The 12504-nt window shown below is 43.4% G+C and overlaps 1 pseudogene; it reads right to left on the bottom strand.

The window, feature by feature from the left end:
- Window positions 1–5158: 5158 nt before the first annotated feature.
- Window positions 5159–5827, bottom strand: LOC144769484 (uncharacterized; annotated as a pseudogene).
- Between the last annotated feature and the right edge of the window lie 6677 nt (window positions 5828–12504).

Genomic DNA, 12504 nt, shown 5'->3' with positions numbered 1-12504 from the left:
TATATCAGGAACTTTAGGTAACAAGGGATTAAGGACAATGGTATTCCTCTATTGTTTGCTATAATAAGTTAACTCAATCCACACTGGGGATTGGTCTGAAATGCCTCTGGGCATACACCGTGGGTGTTTGAAACCGTCCAACATCTGCTGTATGTGTAAGGAAATAATCTATTCGGGACATACTCTTATGTGCATTGGAGTAGTGAGTGTAAAATGTCATATTGGGTTGTAAAGCTCGCCACACGTCTGTCAATGCCAGGGACCTTGTGAATTCTTCCATCTAGGTGTTGGGGCGCACTAGGGGTCGCTGTGGATGTCTATCTCTTCGGTCATCCAATGTCACATTGAAATCCCCTCCCATAATTAGGGTACCGACTGGGAAACTAAGCAGGACTTTTCCCAAGTTGCTAAGCGCCTCTCTGCCCAGCGCCGGGGGAAAATACACTGAGAGCACATTAATCTGCTTTTCCTCCCAACTGGCTTCCAAAACTGCGAACCGCCCTTGGGGATTTGCCCATGTGCAGACTTGGCTGAGTGCACGGTTCCATTGAACCAGGATACCGATGCCCCTCGAACCTGATGTAAATCCTGCGTTTACCAGGAGCTTATATCCCCATCGGTTTAGGGCCATGCATTTATTCCCCAACAAGTGTTTCTTGCACCAACACCAAATCTGGAGCCTGTCTCTTAAGATACTGGAGCACCACTTCTCTCTTTATTTTGTCCCCCAGCCCATTGACATTCCATGTTAAGATGGATAGTGATGTTTCTTTTGTACTTTCCATTAGAGGCTATGTGGAAGAAATATACGAGGACCTGTAGTTATATCGAGAGTGCATCCACTACCTCCCCATCACCGTTGTCAAATGTATAGATCCGAAGCTGCATCTGGGTATATACTGCTTTATGAACCTCTTGTTTATAATTCCTACCATTGAATTACAAACTGAGCTAATTGAATCTGATACTCAACACTTTTTGTTTTGAGAACTAATGAATGAAACACCCCCTACTACTCTACTTTCCCCCCAACCTCCCCCTCTCTGCCCCTCTGCCAGTGGTTTCAAACTACCCACTCCCCAACAAGGCAGAGTGCCTGTCGCCCCCATTCTATGCGAGAGGAACTTGGTTTGCAGCTATGCTCCTCCGCCGTAATTTAAGGATGATTCCACGGTATACTGGATATTGGGGAGAGAGATCCCTTCCCCATCTCATGTCAATTGCCACACAGTGTCATATAGGCGGTCTTACCCCATGCTTGTTAGGACCAAGTCACAAATGTCTACTGTGTTGTGGCGAAGAATACCCCTTCATGTGCTTTGAGTTGGCTATGTTTATCTATTTCAGTTCTCCCATCACCATTTTCTCAGCTACATGAAGTGGAGTCAGTCTCTCCTCGGTTGGTTTTGTTCCATTGCCTAGCATTGTTGTCTGGTCTACTAGGCCGGGTCCTCCGTTTCGGTCTTTATTAGGTTTCTCCACCCGGCGCCAGCCCTCCAGCCACTCCCATGCCTCCCTTATTTCAATACGGAGTTTCGCCGGGATGAGCATGACGTATTTTATTTCTTTGTGGTACAAAAGGGGGTGGTGATGGACGGAGCATCTGAACCAATCAAACACTCACACCCAGTCAACAGATCTGGGTTGAATCCATCACCGTTATTTAGCCCACTCTGCCATCCCAGTTCAGACATGGCCATATGCAAATCAGTCTGACCCTGTGCCTCATAGAAACAGTCCAGCCCGAACTGCCAAGCCATGCCTTCCCTGGACCGGAAACAAGCTTCCGAGGACCGGTTTCTGGCATTTCAGCCGTCTTCAGCCCGGCTTGCTTGAATCCAGTGGCAAAGTGAGCAAGGGACTCACGTCTGAGCATACCCTGCCAACTTATGGCGAACAAAGTGGTACAAAAGGGGCTGCCGCCATAAGTGTGGCAGGGTATCCTCAGACGTGAGTCCCTTGCTCACTTTGCCACTGGATTCAAGCAAGCCGGGCTGAAGACGGTATAGAAATGTTGCTCTCTCTCTTTTTCACAAATCCCATTTTTCTAGTGACCACCCAATCACCATAAACTATTCCAACATCCATCACCCCTTTCCTTCTGTCCCAATCATCCTTATTTCATTCATGAGATTCTTTAACTCTTGCTGCAATTCATTCCCGATCCATCCAAACGTATCTTTCTTTTGGAACCACACAGGAGATTCTTCAGTTGCAGGTTCTCTTCCTTTCAAAGCCACAAAAGGGGACACACCCGTAACAGAGTGAGGAGTCACTCTATGAGCTCACATCATTTTAACTAATTCCTCCTTCCACATCAATCCATTAGCCAAAGAAATTGGATGTTGTCCATGATGATATGATTAACCCTCTCAACTAATCCATTAGCCTGTGGTCTAAATAGCGCCACTCTATCATGCTTAATACCTAATCCTGTATGAAACGTTGTCATGGCAGTAGAAACTACTCTATTGTCCGTAACCAAACTCTTAGGTATCCCCTCTTCCAAGAACACATTTCTCAAAAATTCTATCACATTCTCAGAAGTAATATGTTCCACAGACTTAACTACAAACCATTTGCTGTGGTAATCCACTAAAACAATAAAAAAATCTATTCTTTACACCTAATCTATCAATTGGACCCAAAAAATCTGTCGCCAACTTCTCCCAGGGTCAATCAGGAACCCACATACACCCTAAAGGAGGTTGACGGATCACTCTACACTTGTCGCTATTACTACATGCCTGATAATCTTTCACAATCTCTTCCATTTCTCTATCCATCTCGGGCCACCAAAAATGTTGCCTCAGTCTTCTTTTGCACATGCTTCTCCCCAAATGTCCTTCGTGTACTAGCTTGATTAATCTTCCTCTAAACATTCTAGGTGCAGCAACACGGTTGCATCTCAAAACCTTATTCGCTTGAATACTCAACTGATCTTTCACTTTTATTTAATTTTTACAATTTCTCATTTAAGGTCATCACATTCTTCTTCCCATCACGTATAGCGTCTCTAAGCTCTATGTACTCTTCATCTGTATTCAAAGCTTCTCTCCACTCTTCTTGCCCTAGAGCCAATTCTACATCACAAACAGTAGACAACGATTCCACCTCAATCACAAAAGAAAAATCTTCATCCTCTTTCTCAACCGGCTTACGCGAAAAGCAATTGGCTATGACATTCCTTTCCCCTCTAACAAAATCAATTGAAAAATTATAGTCCATTACTGATAACAACCATCGAGAAATTCGGGGAGTTACGTTCCCTTCAAGACCCTTTGCACCTTTAAAAATGTGCACTAAAGGCTTGTGTTCCGTCCTGATAACGAAAGGCAATCCCATAAATAGAATCTAAAATGATTCATCACCCAACAACAACCTAAAGCTTATTTTTCAATAGCAGAGTAGGATCTTTGCACCCTGCAAGCCACGCGAGGCAAATCCAATCACTCGTTCTCCATCATCCATCCTCTGGGTCAACACAGCGTCCAACCCAACATTTTTTGCATCGGTTGTTAACATAGTTTTCTTTTGCACATCGAAGTGAGCCAAGGTGGGTGCACTAACTAGGGACGCTTTGATGTTTTTAAATGCTGATTCACATGTCGAATTGCACTCAAATAATGCACCTTTTTTTAACAATGCTCTCATAGGCTCCATAGTGTCAGAAAAATTGTATACAAATTTTGAACAATACTCGGCAAGACCAAGAAATGATTTTAACAATTCCTTATCGGTTGGCTGAGGAGCATCAACAGTTGCCCTCACAATACTTTTTTTTGGTCTGATCCCATTGGCTGAAATCTCATAACCCAGATAATTTACTTGTTCTTTTCTCAGTTGACATTTCTCCTTTTTTATGATTAAACCATGTACAGCTATTCTTTTCAAGAATTCAAACATCAACTCATTATGTCATCCTAGAAACACAAAACTCCTCACATCCCCTGAAATATATCTTGCATAATTCTTTGAAACATCGCGGAGGCAGAAGCTAACCCAAACGTCATGCAACGGTAGCGGAAAGCCCCCAGCGGTGTGACAAAGGAAGTCAAGGGTCGCAATTCCAGATGCAGATTCACCTGATGATAGGCAGCAGACATGTCTAAAACGTAAAAAATCTTCCCACCACCTATCACACTCAACATCTCTGCTATATTAGGGAGTAGTTGGCGGTCCACCCATATTTTTTTGTTTAAATCTCTCAAGTCTATACATAGACGATTCTTGTTTCCTTCCTGGTGGGCGACGACAATTGGGGCAAGCCATTCTGAAGACTCGATAGGCTCAATAATTTTACACTCCAGTAATTTGTCAAGCTCTTTTTGCAGCGGTTCCCTCATTAGTAAAAGTATAGGCCTCACCTTATGCACTACGGGACTAGCACTTTTTTAAGGATAATGTGGTGAGTACATTTCTTCAGCATACCTAGTTCATCAGGAAAAGCATGGAGAAACGACACCATTAATTTCTTACCCCAGTCAGAATTATCTTCTAAAACAGGCAAATTACATTCTTGCACAGACTCTACAACCATCACTGGTTCTTTAGCATTTTTGATGACACCATCCTAAAAGATTAGAACCATCTTCTGTTATATACACTCTATCATGAACACTATTATGCTTGAAAAATATATCCATCCATTCCATCCCTACAATGTTAATTCTCTTTCCGCCGTACCCTACTGCTTTTATATCAGGATGTTGTAAGTCTTTAATGTCTTTCTTCAACTCCTTTAACTCCTTCTCATAAATATCTTTAGACATTAATGTGAACAGACTACCTAAATCCACCAATACCTTGACTTCAGTATTCCCAAAGATGATTCCATAATGAGGTGTCTCGAGCTTCTCAATACTTTCCATTTGTATATCTTTGTACTCATTAATAATCATTTCATGTTTGTGATCAGACATTCCACGCTCATCCACAGATAGCATTAATTCTTTCTTATTTCTCCCAAATTTTCAACAGTCTTAATACTTGGACTTTGTACTTTAAATCTACACATTTCAGCTAAATGACCCTTCTTCCATTACGACCTACACGTCACACTTCTAGCTCCACACGCAAAATTAGAAGCGATGTGCCCAGGACAACCACACCTATAACATGTAATTTTTCTTTTCACAATAACATTAGGTACATTTTTTTAATTGGGAATGTATAGAACTTCAGTTTTAGTAACTTTTTTCAGTCCTACTTCTTGCACATCCAGGGCAACAACCTCTTTTTCTGCAGACTTTATATTTAATTTTCCCATGTCAATCTCCTTCATCCAAGCACCAGTGTGTTCCAAACTCCTGGCAATCTGCACAGCTTCTTCTAATGTAGGATCCAAGGATAAAACTATTTCTTTGATCTTTTTGTCTCTAGTACATCTCTCAATTTGGTCACGAATTAAGGATTCCATTCAGCCTTGAAACTCACATGTTACTGCCAAACCACGCAGTGTCGCTACATAAGTCATTATATCCTCATCATGTGCTTGTACTCGGCAAAATAATTTGTGTCTCTCAAAAACCACACTAAGCTAAGGTGTAAAATGTTTTTCAAGCATTTGCAAGGACATGTCGTATAGATTTACAGGTTGGCCATTACCAATTCCCAAAGAAACCTCGGGAAGATCATCATATATCCTTCTTTTCTCTGTCCCTAAATGGTGTAACAAAATTGCTTGTCTTCTTAACGGCCCCTATTTATCACCACCAATTGCTAACAAATACGTGCTAAAAATGTTTTTCCACCTTTTCCAAGGAATACTTGATTCCCCAGGAAGAGGTAAAAATGAAGGTGGAGCAGCCATACTTTGATCTGACATACCTGCAATTAAAAATTAAACAACAAACTACCACCATTAACTAAAAAAATAAGTTATAATAATAAACTAAAATAATTATCTAAAATAATTATTTAAAATAACTATCTAAAATAATTATTTAGGATGTCTTGTATTCTCTGTGTAAAAATTAGAGTAGTAGTTTCACTTTGCCAGTGTAAGTCTTCTTTCTTTGTTCACAGCTACAGGAAGTCACACTAGACAATCTTCAGTGAGCTGATTGGATTCCTGCAGTGAACAAATGGTCATAACTGCACTGGTAAGAAAAGAGGAACTGTTTGCTTTAATTCGTCCTCTTACTTTCACATCTTTCTCAAAATTGTTTTATTCAGAGCTTCACGCTGGCTGCAGGCATTAATTTCCCGTTTGAAGAGTGGCTTCAATGTTTAACACGCGTCCGTGTTTGTTTTCAAAATGCAGCATTTCTATCAACTGCCTCGCCTCTGACTTCACGAGCGCTTGGCTTTGTTCACTTCGAAAGAGCAGTCTTCACTCTGCCTCGCGCTTGACCACACGCCTGCCTCTCTGTTTATCTTCAAAGGACAGCTGTAGTTTAATGTGCCTCGCGCTTGGTTGCATATGCGCTAAACTCAAAGGTTTCAACCTTTCACACAGGGGCGTAGGAGACCCTAAAATTCTGGGGGGGACAGGGACAACCTTTTGGACTTTCCAGTGACCTTTTACAAATCGGCCATTATCTGAGAGCCGTACGCTCTGTTAAAAGAAGACAATCGCATAGTTTTGTAGTGTAACATTGATAATTGCAGGCATGTAGTCACAGTTTGCAAATATGCTTTGATTGTTATTTACATTCATAAAGTAATTAGACCAAATGGGAAAAAACATGTTTTTGAATCTTACACCGTCATGCACCAAGATAACAAAGGTGGGACGAAAAAAAGGAATAATAAACTGAATGCTCTTTGCAACATTCCTATTCTCAAAATGCAATTGGCCTAATATTGAAGTGTACTGGAGACAGGCTGCATGCACACCGAGCTGTAAGAGCAGATAAATGTCCACTTTCTAAAAGTGGCATATCTTAAATAGTAATGTGCACTCCATCCTTACCAGTAAAAAGGATTTATCATTGCCATTCCAAAGTTATAAAACATGCCTCTTCTACCCCTTTCTAACCAGGAATTACACCTTAAAAGAGTGTATTAAGGAATTCCCAATGTCAATCTATGAGAGGGATAGGCATCACATTAGTGAAAAAAGAATATAGATGTTTTTCACTACAAGGACATGCAAAACATAAAAGTACATGTCCTACCTTTTAGCAACATCGCACCCTCCTCCATGGGCTACATAGGTCCTACCTTAGGGGTGACGTATGTGTAATAAAAGGAAGTTTAAGGCTTGCCAAGGGGATTTTAATACCAAGTCAACCTGGCAGTAAAAGTACACACATACGCTCTGCAGTGGCAGGCCTGAGACATGTTTAAAGGGCTACTTGTGTGGGTGACACAATCAGCACTGCAGACCCACTAGTAGCATTTAATTTGCAGGCCCTGGGTATATGGTGTAACACTATACAAGGTATTTACAAGTAAATATAAAAGGCCAATCGTGTATACACCAATGTTCACATTTGTAAGGGAGAAGCACATGCACTTTAGCCCTGGTGAGCAGAGGTAAACTCCTCAGAGTCCTAAGACCAACAAAATGTATCACAAAAATAGGAGGTAAGCAGGCAAAAAGGTTTGGGGGAAGTCCATCCTAAGGCTGACAGGTCTAACTTTATGGTGTAGGATTCTGTGTGTCTGTTTGAGTATTGAAGTCAGTCGGATCCTTTTTGGAAGTCCCAGGTTTAGCAGGGCACTAGAAGGAGAGCGAGAATAGTTTCACAAACACTAAGTTTATCACCTGCATTCCTGAGGCTGGAATGTGGAAAAACCCTCAATGCTTCACAAAGTATACAACACAATACAAAAACATTTGTTGTCTAATCTATGAGAAGCGCTATTGCAGATGGATGAGATAAGTGTAGAGTGCACTCAAACCACATTATCTTGCATAGGAATATAAGACACCCTATAAGATAAATTTGAAATAAGAATTATCCTTGTGTGGGATGTCACAAACATGAGATTAACAGTGTTTGTGTAGAAGAGAGATGCTTACCAATGTAAAACAGCCTGCTGTGAGAGACACACATGAGATTCTCACAGAAGATAGATATAGTTAGATATGCAGAATGAATTGTGTGGCAAAGCTTAGATATGAGGTGTTAGTGATGAACACCAGAAACAATGTTTGTGTGTAAAGCTTACACATGAATACAGTAGGTGGAAGGTCACAAATGAGAAGTGAGTGGGATGCAGTAAAGCACAATAACATTGTTATATGAGAGGCTCACAAAAACTATAAAAATGACCAAACTAGTAAATATGCCTCATGCTAGGATTTTACTAGCCAACATATTGAGCATTTAATTGATACAATAATTGAAGGTGTGGAGGCCTTGCTCAAGACTATGATGATTTATTTACAAGAGACATTTGGAGAGTTGGGTATTAACAGTGAAGTCATCTTTGGGGAACAGGCATTGCGACCAAGAAAAAAGGTCAGATTGGCAGGGTAACTTGGATATGGATGGGGATGCTCCTGAAGGTGAGCCAAACTCTGCTTCTGAGCATATCCAGGAGGAGTCTGGAGGCCCCTTACTGGAGAACTCTAGTCCCCCAGGGAATAGTTCTAGTGACGCAGAGGGAGGTCCTAGAGGTATGACCCCCGTTATTCCTCCTGTGAGGGTACAAAAGGTTCAGGGGAAGTCCAGGTCCTCCTCAGTTAATTCAGCCTCCTCTGACACTTCAATAGGGACTTCCATCTCTGGCAGGAAGTGGTAAATGTTTTAGAAAGGAAATACCACCTGCTCAAACTTTAGCGAGCCAAGCTCAGAATCAAGAAGGAGTTAGCCCTAGATAAGGACACCCTAGAAGTGTAGAGAGCTAGGAAGAATTTAGTATTAGAATCCCATGGTGGCAGGACCAGTGAACCTAGAGGTAGGGAAGATCCCTTTGACACTTGGAACTGGAGCAGGATAGTCCCTCCTTACCAGGAGGGTGATGACATCCATAAGTGGGTTACTGCTTTAGAGAGGGCCTGTAAAGTTCAGGAGATTCCTCAGGGGCAGTGGGCAGCTATCCTTTAACTTTCCTTTGCTAACAAAGGTAGAGACAAACTCTTGACTGTAAAGGGAGAAAATGCAGCTTTTCAAGACAAGTGGAATGCCCCCCACACTATACTGGAAAACAAAGGTGAGGTCACCTACTTAGTTGACCTAGGTACTCCAAGACGTCCCCACAGGGTGCATCATATGAATCACCTGAAAACGTTTATTGATCGGGCTGACATGAGGATGCTCATAGCCTCTGATGAGGGACAGGAGGAAGAAAGTGACCCTCTCCCTGATCTTCTCTCTCGGACCCTGTTGATGGATCAGTTGAAGGAGTAGTCTTGGCAGACAGACTCACTGATCAACAGCAAGCTGATTACAGACATGTTCTCAATCAGTTTCCTGGTCTCTTTCTCCAACATCCCGTCAAACCACCTGGTGTAGCCATGAAGTGGACACAGGTGACAGTCTGCCTCAGAAGAGTACCATTTACAGACAGCCTGACCATGTCAGAGATTGCATGAGAAAAGAATCCCAAAAGATGCTGGAGTTGGAGGGGGTCATTGAGCCTTCATATAGCCCTTAGGCTAGCCCTGTAGCCATTGTTCCAAAGGCTCATATCCAGGATGGTAAGAGAGAGATTAGGTTTTGTGTTGACTATAAAGATCTCAATGCAGTCACTAGGACTGATGCCTATCCGATTCCCGGGACAGATGAACTGATTGATACTTTGAACTCTGCCAAATGTGTCAGTACATTTGACCTCACTGCTGGTTATTGGCAAATCAGACTTTATGAGGATGCCAAATCAAAAACATCATTTTCAAACCCCAGTGGGCATTATCAATTTATTGTGATGCCTTTTGGTTTGAATAAAGTCTTAACAGGTCTGGAAATCTATAGTGCAGCATATCTAGATGATATATCTGTCTTTAGCTCCACCTGGGAGGAGCACCTAGTCTACCTCAGAAATGTACTCAAGGCTACTCAAGGCCCTGCAGAAGGCAGGCCCCACTATGAAGATCACAAAGTGCCAGATAGGGCAGAGTAAAGTTGTGTACTCAGTCCACCTTGTAGTTGGAGGTCAACTTCCAACATTGGAGAGCAAAATTTAGACCATCATGGACTGGGCTGCTCCCACTACTCAGACTCAGGTCAGAGCTTTCTTAGGCCTGAGTGAGTACGACAGAAGGTTTGTTAAGGGCCATGGATCCATAGCAACACCCCTTAATGATCTCACCCCAAAAAGAATGCCTAAGAAAGTTCAGTGGACAGTTAGCTGTCAGAAGACATTTGATGACCTGAAACAAGCCATGTGCTCTGCTCTAAATCTGCAATGTCCGGTGCTAGAAGTATTATCCCATGTACTGGGGGGCTCCTTAGGGAAGCCCCATGTACTCCCGGTAACAGTTTCTTAGGGTCTGCCAGCAAGCCAGTGCTGCTGCCAACCACATACATGATTCTGCCCTCCTGTTGCTGAGCTGAGCTTAAGCAGGGGAAGGTAGAACAATAGGTTTACTGTCACAGGAATTGTGACCCCATCCCAGACAGGATTTAGTGTATTGGGCTGTGTAGGGATCGCCTTCCAGGCATCCAGACTGTTATGAAGGGCATACTTGAGTCCCTCTTTGCATACTCAAGTTTGAGCCAGTTCAGGAACCCTTGTTTCCTGCTCTGGTGAGAAACTGGAGTAAGGCCAAAGCACAGGATCATCCCCTCTGTCCAGCCCCTCCTCTAGGAGGGACCGTGAAGTTCTAACACTTTCTATAGGGTTCCGAAGTTCTCAACTGTGGGAGGGTCCTCATACTCATTGTAGAACAAGAATCACACCTGAAACTAAGACAACACTCTTCGACCGTCTGGACACTTGAACTTCATTGGGTTTTTACTGGACCCGAGACTGCATCAAGGAAGAGTCCTGCTGCTCTAGGTCTTGCTGTCAAATCTTCTGAGTCGTCTGTGTCTGTGCTTCATCCAGGTTCTCCAGAAGGCCTGTAGGCATCAAGGACATCCCTTGCATCTGCAGGTACCGCAACGAAGCTGACTGGTCCGCTGCTCCTGTCGTTCTGCGGGCTTCCCAAGGCCCAGCAACACAGGTGGTGGTTCTGCAGCTCTCTCGAGGCCTGACCTGCCTTCTCTGCAATTTTGAGGACACTATCCCTCGTTGGAGCCGCTGAGACTGAACCCCTGTGCACCCCGTGTACTTGCCATTGCCACTGCTTGTTGGCTCTGTATTCCAGAGATCTTCAGGATACAAGAAGCTCAAGCCTCCAGAACCTCATACATTGAAGATCAGCATCCTCATTGCATCCTCTGCAACCTGGGCCTCCATCTTTGCTGAGCTGCCTGTGGTCCTCTTGCGACTCCTGTGCCTTCAACCTGTGGGTCCTCTCAAGGTCTTCCTTTGCTGAAGTGGGCTCTCCTGCTTGCTCAGGGCCTGCTCTGTTTCCCCTGCTGTTGGTGAGTCCCTTGGACCTTGCTGGTCCCAATGTTTGCATCTTTTTGCTTTCTACGCCAATTGCGGCTACCAAGGCTTGTTGCTGCTCCCGCCAGACACCTGGACACTGACACCTGATGTGGGCCAGCTCGTGCACAGCTCCTGGTCTTCTTCAGCATTGCCTGGTCCTCACAGCTGCAGGGACACGGTAACGGTCTTCACTCCTAAACCTCCAGGCATAGGTGGGCATTGTGCTTCCATGCCTCCTGGTCACTTCCGAGTGGCAGAGACTCTGTCACCTCTGCTTGCAGGTTCTCCTCCTGAAGAGTCTACTCTTTGATTCCACCGAACTCCTTCACAGGCTTCCCCAGAGTCATTTTCAAAGTCTTCTATTGTCGTCTACGGCAGGTTCCGACTTCACTTCACCCTATGCACCTGGCTTTCCTAGTGCAAGTAACCTGATTCCAGGTGGGGTGGTTCTGCAACTTCCCAACTTCCAAAGGGTTTCTTCTGAGTCCTCTGGGATGGGTTCTTCTTCTTTAAAACTGCAACTGTGACTTCTCCATTGACTTTCATTGGGCACGTGGCTGTGTTTCCACTCTGCACAGAGCCTCCAGGGAGTCCTGGGTACTTACCTTGGGTGGTTCCTTGTGTCCTCAGCTCCTATGAGTCTTCTGGTCCAAGTCCCATTCTCCTTTGCAGTTTATATTCCACTTTCTTAGTATATGGGTTGGTCTTCCCCTGGAGACCAGTGTATATTTGTGCTACTGACTTCATTATTTTGAAGTGTTCTTGTGTGTATTATTGATATCTCTGGGTAGGAGATATGCCAATTTGTTAGTGATTGAGTTGCATAATAAATAGACCTATTTTTATAAACACTGTGTGGTTCTTTTTCATCTAATCTTTACACTCCTTCAAGATAAGCCTGAAGGTTGCTCTACGCAACTACCACTTAGAGAGCTTTCTATGGTTATCAAAGACCACTAAAATCAACATAAGGGTTGTCTGGATTAGTGCAAGGTGCATCACTCCTGAGCATACACTATATACTAAACCAGCCTCCAACAACCACCAACACCAATTCTCCATTGTACTTTT

Source organism: Lissotriton helveticus, chromosome 7 (assembly GCF_964261635.1).
Source record: "Lissotriton helveticus chromosome 7, aLisHel1.1, whole genome shotgun sequence".
Taxonomy (NCBI): Eukaryota; Metazoa; Chordata; class Amphibia; order Caudata; family Salamandridae; genus Lissotriton; species Lissotriton helveticus.
The sequence above is the reverse complement of the archived record's forward strand: the minus strand, read 5'-3'. Positions and strand labels throughout refer to the sequence as shown.